A 9,411-nucleotide genomic window follows, 5' to 3' on the forward strand; every position below is an offset into this window, starting at 1 on the left:
AAAATAGAAACAACTTATCCACAGCCTGTGGCTGAGCCTCAACTTTCTTCAGTCAGTTCATTCACTACCCCAGGGTGAAAATGCACTCACCATCCCCTGCCTAAAACCTCCAGTGGGCAGTTCCTCTCAGAAAATCACCCACAACCAAAACATAAGACGTCTTTGGGATCCAGCCCCAGCCTTCATCTGCCTTGGCCTCTAACTCCTCTCACCAGCAGCTCTGGTCTCCCCTTCTCTCACCCAGTGCTGCCCGTGTCAACTGAAACATCTCTGAGGTGTTTGTGCAAGGTAACACCACATCTATACCTAACCCCCACTCATCCTTTCAACTTCAATGCCATCCTCAGCGCCATGGTACTAACATCTACCACGCCTCTCTGTTCCATTAGATGGTTAATTTGTCTGCTTTTCCAATCAACTTTGAGCTCCTTGAAAGCAGGACTTTTTATTTTTTTATTTTTAAATATGAGTATGTGTGTGCATGCAAGTACAGTGTCCGCACAGGCGACAAGAGCACCTGGAGATCCCCTAGAGCTGGGGTGACAGGCGACTGTGAACCACCTGACGTGAGTGCGGGAACTGAACTTAGATCCTATGTGCGCTTAACCACTGAGCCATCTCTCAAGCCCCCAAAACTGGAACAAATTTGTTCTGAATGCATTAGTTTCGACTGCCGAGAAGTTAGTGGTGCTGGTGATGGCTCTAACTAGAGCCTGTTGTGATTTCCTGGAGATGCTGCCAACACTTCACCCTTTGGCTTATTCCACAGACTACAGCATACTATAGTATACGCATAGTGGCTATTCATTACAACACAGAGTAGTCACATTAAACGTCCTCACCAACACTCTAGGCAGCTAACACCTTCCTAAGGTTAGACTACTGGTCCTCTCTTCCAAGCTTAACGTTCTAATTTCACCACCCTTAGAAAGGCTAGAAACACAAAGTTCACCTTCTCTTTCTTTTCCTTTGAGCCACCACTGGTTTGGTTTCTTTTGCACGTGCATGTCTGTGGAATGCATGCATGCGTGTGTGTGCTTGAATGTGATTAGGACTCAAAGTCTTAATCACTCTCCACTTTGTTAACTCAAGTGGGATCTTTCATAGACTTTGGCTTGTCTAGCCAACCAGCTCACTCCCGGGATCTTGTTTCTGGCTCCCAAGTGCTGGAAAAACAGACAGTTGCCATTATTTCCTGGTTTCTACACAGGTTCCAGGAGTCTGAACTCTAAACCTCATGCTGTGTGGAAAGCGCTTTATGCACTGTGTCATTGCCCCAGGCCTGGGAACCCATTTTTTTATTGTACATGATGTTTGCCTGCACGTATGTCTAGGCATCACATGCATGCCCCATGTCTGTGAGGGCCAGAAGAGGGCACTGGGTATCCGAGAACTGGAGATAGAGATGGTTGTGAGCCACCGTGTGAGTACTGAGAATTGAACCTGGGTCACCTGGAAGAGCAACAGGAGCACTCACTTATGCACTGAGTCATCTCTTGAGCCCCTAATCCGCTCTTTATCTATTTGTCTATTACATCTGCTTGTATCAACTCACACTCTCACTAATACATAAGACAGAATCTTACCTTTATTTTGATCACTTATGCTTGATGCAAAAAATAACAAGTTCATGCACTGTGGAATTGGGAGGGAACACCAAATTAAAGAAACATTTCTAAGAATAATTTTAGATGTGAAGAAACTGAGGCTCAGAAGGATGATTTTCTTCATGAGTCTACTTGGCAAACTGCTGGTGAAGCCAGAAGTCAGCTAGGTCTGACTTTGTATCACGGTGCTTCCCAGACAGACACACTAGGGACGACATGAGCAAAAGCTATGCGTGCACTGTTAGAGAAACGAAGCAGATTTAAGATTTTCTAAAGTTGTCTTCCATAAGCAAACAGTTCATATTTTCTCTGGAAGAACCATCTCAAATATAAAAACCTAATCCACGCACGCACGCTTCACTTTCACAGGTGGAAAGCATGCATTCCCCACGGGTTTTGCCTCTCCACAGATTGCACCTGCATAAGTCTAAGGCTGGAGAGCTAGGTCTGGTCTTGAGGTAACAGATCTATATGGAGAATAGAAAGTGCACATACAAGTGTCTTTCCTGTTAGATTTTTTTGGGGGGAGAGGGGGTAGGATTTTTTGTTGTTGTTAGGCGGTGGTGGCGCACACTGGGGAGGCAGAGGCAGGTGGATCTCTGTAAATTCGAGGCCAGCCTGGTCTACAGAGCAAGTTCCAGGACAGTCAGAGCTACTTAGAGAAACCCTGTCTTGTTTGTGGTTTTGTTTTGTTTTTTGAGACAAGGTCTTACGATGTAACCGTGGCTGACCTAGAACTCAGAGATCCACCTGCCTCAGCCTTCTGAGTACTAAGAATAAAGAAGTAACCACCACTGCACCCAGCTAGAATTTGTTATGCACATTTATGTGCCTGCGTAAGTTTATGAGTACTTCATACACAAGTGTTTTCAGAAACCAGAAGTCGATATCAAAACCCTGAATGTGAGGTTACAGGCAGTTTGTGAGCTGCCTGATGTGAACACTAAAAACCAAACCCAGGTCCTCTGCAAAGCAATGTGAGGGTTTGAATAAGAATGGCCCCCACAGGATCATATTTGAATGCTTCAGTCACCTGGGAGTGGCACTATTCGAAAGGAGGAGTGGCCTTGTTGGAGGAAGTGTGTCAATGGGAATGGGCTCTGAGGCTTCAAGTGCACGCCAAGCCCAGAGAGTCTCTCTCTGCCCATAGATCATGATGTGACTCTCAGCTATGGCTCCATCATCTGCTTGCATGCCGCCTTGCTCCCTGCCATGATGCAGATGGATCTGAAACTGTAAGCCAGACCCCAGCTAAATGCTCTTGGTAACGTGTCTCTTTACAGCAACAGAACGGTGTACGTGCACATAACAGCCATCTCTCCAGCCCCAGCGTAGTTTCACTATCCCACATACATCCGCTCTCCACTTCTGTTGTGGGAAATCAGTGCCACCAACCCAGTTACTCACAGAAGAAATTCTGCCGTCTTCTTCTTGAGAAGACAGACATGGAATTGCAATGTTTATGAGCAACATGGAAATGCCTTATTATTATTTTATCTTCTTGCACCTTTCTGAGGACTTCATGACAGCGGCCTGTACAACTTCTCTAGGGTAGGAAACATCCTTCAATCCGGTACTGAAAATTTAAAATGCAATCCAGAGTAACAATATCTTAAACGTGGGCTGTTTTTGCCATGAAATCTGACTCCTACATTTCAGTCAAACACACAGAGCACATAAACAAACGTGACTCACCATCTGCCTACGAAGAGCTGGTGGGGAAGAAGACAAGAGATCCTCCGCGTGCCATGATGGTCACACGGGAGGTACGAACAGACGTCTGAGAAGTTTAGGGAAGAGCTAGGCTGATGGGCTGAGGAAGGGCAGGACAGAGAAAATGGCACTACAGCAGAGGATCCGAAACAGCCCCACTTTGGTGGGGAAGGGCACGAGCAGAAGAGGGCAGAAACACATACTGAGGGACTATTAAACAGTCAGCTGACTCCCAGTGAACAGAAATAACAGCACAAAACAGAGACAGAAAAACAGATCTGTAGCGTTTCAGAGTTACCAGCGGCCTAAACAAATGTGTTAAAACCTAATGCTTGAACCCCGTCTTCTTCATAAGCAGAAGGAGAGGTAGGAAGGAGGAAGCAGTCCAACCTAGGACCTTCCAAAGTCTGCTCTTCATGGGAGTACAGGCACACCAACAAAATCCTCAACATCAGCTTTCTTAGAACTCTGAAAATTCACCAAAGGCTTACAAAAATCCAAGGAATGTTTATACAAGAGAGAAGCCCGACGCTCAGCAAGCAGTGAGCTCTTTAGCACTATAACTGGCCTCACCACCTTCCCCCAGCTCTGAGGAAACCTTGAAAACCACCAGCCTCATAGCCATCTTTGGAACACCAGTAGCCACTGGCTGGGGCAGAGCAGAGCTACAGCTCCCAGAAAAACAGTGCTGAGTGGACTTGGAGCTCCCTTCATATGGACGGTCACATCCCCAAAGCATTTGCTAAAAATAATCAGAGACAACTAGTTAGTGCCACGGCTTGAGGCAACAGCAACCACAACTGGAGCAATCAAGACTAAAGATTTGGGGAATGAGATATTCAGAGAGCTTAGAAAAGCCCCCAAATGCATGCGAATGTCTCTCAGCTGATTGACCTGCTGCTCTGTGCAAATAGGAGATGTGTACTAAGGCACAGTGGTCAAAAGGAGTGTCAACACACACACAAGCACTTCTAGGATGCTGGAGTACGGCCTTCCGAAGTCTGCTTTGCATGGAAGTAGACAAACTGGTTACCACCAGCTTTTTCAGCACCCTGAAAATTCACCAAAGGCTTACAAATATCCAGGGACTGCTTACAGAAGAAAGAAGGCTGACACTCAGCAAGCAGAGTGAGCTCTGTAACAGATAGATACGGCACTGGGTCGCTCCCTTTCCCTTCGAAACTTGTTCCTTTTCTGGTATTTCCTAACAGGATGAACAGAAACACCATTAGGGCAGCTACCAAAGCCCCAAGTGGAGAAGTCTTAGGGCTTCAGATGTAAATCAGATCAGTGGCAGCATGCTTGCTTAGCACACACAAGACCCTAAAATGCCAAGTCCCCCAAACTCTCCATCCTCAAATCTACTCCTCAGCTTCGCTGGTCTCACCCCCTGCATCCAGCACTGTGGTGATCTCCATGAAGACAGTCTTGTCTCTGTCTAACTCATCTTCCACAGCACTACCAGTATCAGAAAACTCTTCTCAGAACAGATCCTCCAAGCTGGAGAGAAGGCTCAGCGGTTGCTGATCTTGCAGAGGACCCAAGCTTGATTACCAGCCGTGAGGAAGCTCATAACCACCTGTAACTCCAGCTTCAGGGGATCTGACGTCCTCTTCTGGCCTTAACAGGCATTACACTCATATGCGCAAACCTATGTAGCAGGAGGCCGCTTGCTGGTTCCCGGCCACTTAGTCCCGAAATAATCACACAGGAACTGTATTATTTAAATCACTGCTTGGCCCACTAGCTCTAGGTTCTTATTAGCTAACTCTTACATATTAATTTAACCCATCTCCATTAATCTGAGTATTGCCTCATGACAGTGGCTTACTAGTAAAGTTTCAGCATGTCTGACTCTGGCAGTGGCTCCGTGGCATCTCTCTGACTCCACCTTTCTTTCTCCCAGCATTCAGCCTAGCTTTCCCTGCCTACCTAAATTCTGCCTTGCTATAGGTCCAAAGCAGTTTCTTTATTCATTAATGGTAATCACAGCAGAGAGGGGACTCCCACATCAAACCTATACACTCACACACAGAGATACACATACTATTAAAAATACAATAAATCTTTTTTTAAATCTGTTCTCAATGGCCATTCATGTAACCTGCTAGAGCAGAGGATGTAGAAGTGGAAGTCCATCTTGATTTCAAAGCCTACCCTTAGGGCTGAGAAAGAGAAAAAAAGATATATAAACACAGTGGACATTAAGCATTAAGATAACCCATGTGGTGGCTCATATCTGCAATCTCAGCACTCAGGACCCTGAGGCAAGAAGACTGTAGCAAACTCTGGACCAGCTTGAGTTGAGAATGAGATCCTACTCAGAGAGAGACAGAGAGACAGAGAGACAGAGAAAGAGAAGACAAGATGGCTAGGGAAATGGTTCAGTGGGGTAAAGTGCTTGCACACAACCATGAGGACCTTAGCTCAGATCCCCAGAACCCATACAAAGCCAGACACAGTAGTGTGTGCCTATAACCTCAATGTTCCTACAGCAAGGTGGAAGGTGGAGAAAAGGATCTCTGGAAGCTTGCCAGCCAGCTAGCCTGACATATATGGTGGAGAATTGGAAGAGACCTTGCCTTAGACAAAACAAAAGGTAGAAGGTGAGGACCGAACACGTGTGTATCCACACTCACACAAATATCCAAAAAGGAAGGCAAATTGAAAGGTTTTCTATAAGCAGGGGAGGTGGTGGCACACACTTTCAATCTCTGTGCTTGGGAGGTAGAGGCAGGAGGATCTCAGAGTTTGGGGCCAGCCTGGTCTAAAGAGTGAGTTCCAGGGCAGCCACGGCTACACAGAAAAACCCTGTCTTGAAGAACCAAAAAGGAGGAAGAGAAAAGCTTTTCTATAAACTATATACGCAAAGAGATATGACCCAGCCCCTTTCTTTCTCTTGATTACACTTGGAATCCCCAATCCATTCTGCTGTCTCCCATATCAGTCTTCAGGTAAAGGGTCAAGACTCCTTTTGGAGGCTGAGGAAACGGTTCCACTGTTTAGAGTGCTTGCTGGGGGCTGGAGAGATGGCTTAGAGGTTAAGAGCACTGACTGCTCTTCCAGAGGTCCTGGGCTCAATTCCCAGCACCCACATGGTGGCTCACAACTGTCAGTCACTCCATTCTAGGGGATCCAACCCCCTTGAATGGACATACCTGCAGGCAAAATACCAATGCACACAAAACAATAATAAATAAATTATAAAAAAATATTTTTTTGAAAAGGGTGCTTGCTGTACAGCCATAGAGACCAGAGATGCTCTCTTCTGGCCTCTATGTTTGTACTGGCACAAGCAACCCCAATACACACACATGTGCAAACACTCAGACACACAGTGTATATATAAATAAATGCATATTTAAAGATTTATTTTTAATTTTGTGCATGAATGTGTGCATGCGTGTGGGTACTTGCATGTGGGTGCAGATGCCCTAGAATGCAGGAGAGGGCACCATATCCTGTGAGCCATTGTGAACTGCCCGATATGGGTTCTGGGAACTGAACTTAGGTCCGTTTCAAGACTAGTACAAACTCTTCACTCCCGAGTCACTGCTAGCTACAACTCCCTGGTTCTAAGATTTCTAAGGAGAAATGGGTGTGTGTGTGTGTGTGTGTGTGTGTGCATATGCTTAGAGACCATGGGTAGAGAGAAGAGAGAGAGGGGAAAGATGAAAACTGAGACCTGATATTCACCAGAAATGGAGACTCAATAAACATCTTTGAAAACCACCAATAGTTGGGCAGTGGTGGCGCACGCCTTTAATCTGAGCACTCAGGAGGCAGAGGCAGGCGGTTCTCTGTGAGTTCGAGGCCAGCCTGCTCTACAAAAGCTAGTTCCAGGATAGGCACCAAAGCTACAGAGAAACCTGTCTCAAGAAAAAAAAAAGAAGAAGAAGGAGGAGGAGGAGGAAGAGGGAGGAAAAGAAAACCATAAATCCTCTGGGCAAGGTGGCACACACCTTTAATCCCAGCACTCAGAAGGCAGAGACAGGTTGATTCTCTTTAGGGATGAGGACCCCCTTTCTGAGATAAAAGGATATATCAGAATCAAATAAGCACAAACGACAGACAAAAAAGGTAAGCCCTTAAGAGACCTAATACCCACCAATTTCTTCTATTCTCTGAGAGAGAGAGGTGTCAAAGGATCTTCAAGTACTCTAAGCAAAGCTGGGCCTACCTTCCATGTGCTAGGCCTACCGTGTGAGTCACCATCCAGTACAACTTACCTAAGGACAAATTACGATATATATTTTACATTATTTATTAGGGTATGGGAGGCTCCAGTGGAGGTCAGAGGACAGCGTGCAGAAGCCAGGTCTCTCCTGCCACATTTTGGGCTCTGAGACTCTAATTTGGGTGGTCAGGTTTGGCGGCAAGAGCCTTTACTCCCTGAGCCATCTGCTTGTCCCCAGCAGTGTTTAAAGCATAGATCTCAGTTGCCCACAGTGGTTCACGCCTGTCATCCCAACAGTGGGAGGCAGAAACTGGGTTGAGTTCAAGGCTACACAGTCTGTTCTGGGCAACCTAGAACCAGTTTGAGGTCTTAACTCAAGCGGGGAGAGCGCTAACTAGAGCCATTGCTCAGGGGGTCCCAGCACTTGTTGCTCTTGCAGAGGATGACAGTTCAGTTCCCAGTACCCACATGGTGCCTCACAAGCATCCATAACTCCAACTCCCGGGCACTCAATGCCCTCTTCTGGCCTCTTGAGGCACCAGGCACACACGCGGTGCACATACATACATGCAGACAAAACATGCATACATCTTTAAAAAGAAAGGGGGAAAGGAACTGGCGTTAGAATCGTGGGAAGTGTCTGAAGGGTCGAGCGTCGAGAGGAAGAAAAGGCAAGATCTGGAGGTTGACTAAAGTCAGAAGACTTGAGCAGAGGAGAGAAATGAAGGGTCTCCAGGTATGATTCCCCATGAAGCGGAACCAGCAACTGCCATGGAAAGGGGGAGGAGTCACGACGGCTTGTGCTTGCCATCCCAGGACTTAGAAGATGGAGACACGAAGACTGCCATCAGCCATCTACATGATGAGCCGGAGGCCAGCCTGGGCTAAACGGTGATTCCGAGGTCAGCCTGAGCTACACAGTTAAGTTTGAAACCAACCTAAGCTACACGCAATGAGGCCGAAGACAATGTGGGCTGCACCATCATGAATTGAGTTCGAAGTCACCAAGGGGTAATGACTGAGTTCAACGCCAGCCTGGGCTACAAAGTGCGATGTCTCATAAAAGAGGGAGGGGGTTGTCTCAAAAACCGGGATGACGGTCTCCGTCAGGCTAGGGATGCCGAGGGAGTGTACGCAGGTGAGGCGGGATGCCTGCTGGACGGATGCGGGGGCGGCAGCAACGCCAGGGACTGCTGGGCAAAGGCAGCGGGACGCGACGGGCGGCCAGCCGGGGCGATGGGGGAAGGGGCAGGCGGGATGAAGGATGGAGGCGTCCGGGGCTCGGCGCCCGGAGCGCGGCGCCGCGCTTACCTACGATGGGGGAGGCGCAGCCGTGACGCCGCTCCGGCATCTTGGGTCGGCCGTTTCTCCCGCCGCCCTAGCTGGTGGCCATGGCGCCCTCCCCGGGAGCGCTTCTTCACCGCCAGGCGACGGCCCTGCCCGGCCCCGCCGAGAAGCGCACCCGCGGCCGCCTCAGCAGCGACTGACCGCTGTCGCCGCCTCCAGCGCCTGCCGCCCGCCGCCGCGTGGCCGCAGAATCTCACGCCCGCCGCCGTTGGCTACTCGGACTCTGGCCGCGCGATGTGTCTGTCGCTCTGATTTGTCGGTTCCGAGGGGAGGCGGAGTTTGGGAGAGAGCCGGTGGGGACGGCGCTGAGGGGTGGGTGGGGTCTGACATCCGGGCCCAACGTTTGGCGAGCTAGGCGGAGCGGAGGTGGGGGGACTCCCCCCCGCCGCCGCTACCTGCAGGGGTCGTGCGTTGCTAGAGCAACGGAGCTGGCGCCCTAACTGGAGGGGAACCAGGCCAGGGCCAGGAGCTCTCACTGAATGTCCAAGAAGACCAACATCCCTGAAACCCAGGCAGTGACACACAAAAGAGCCTTCCTAGCAAGGCTCCCTCCCTGCCTGGCCATCG

General features: G+C 48.7%; 1 protein-coding gene across 2 annotated transcripts in view; it reads right to left on the minus strand.

The window, feature by feature from the left end:
* Tpst1 (tyrosylprotein sulfotransferase 1) overlaps nucleotides 1-9,052 on the minus strand; it is a 56,669-nt gene extending 47,617 nt beyond the window's left edge. The window contains exon 1 of one of the 2 annotated variants that reach the window (XM_057765754.1): nucleotides 8,809-9,052. The gene's annotated coding sequence lies outside the window, so the exon portion shown is untranslated. The remainder of the gene's footprint in view (nucleotides 1-8,808) is intronic. The other variant, XM_057765753.1, reaches the window with a different exon arrangement.
* Between the last annotated feature and the right edge of the window lie 359 nt (nucleotides 9,053-9,411).

The sequence above is a fragment of the Chionomys nivalis genome, chromosome 3 (assembly GCF_950005125.1).
Source record: "Chionomys nivalis chromosome 3, mChiNiv1.1, whole genome shotgun sequence".
NCBI lineage: Eukaryota > Metazoa > Chordata > Mammalia > Rodentia > Cricetidae > Chionomys > Chionomys nivalis.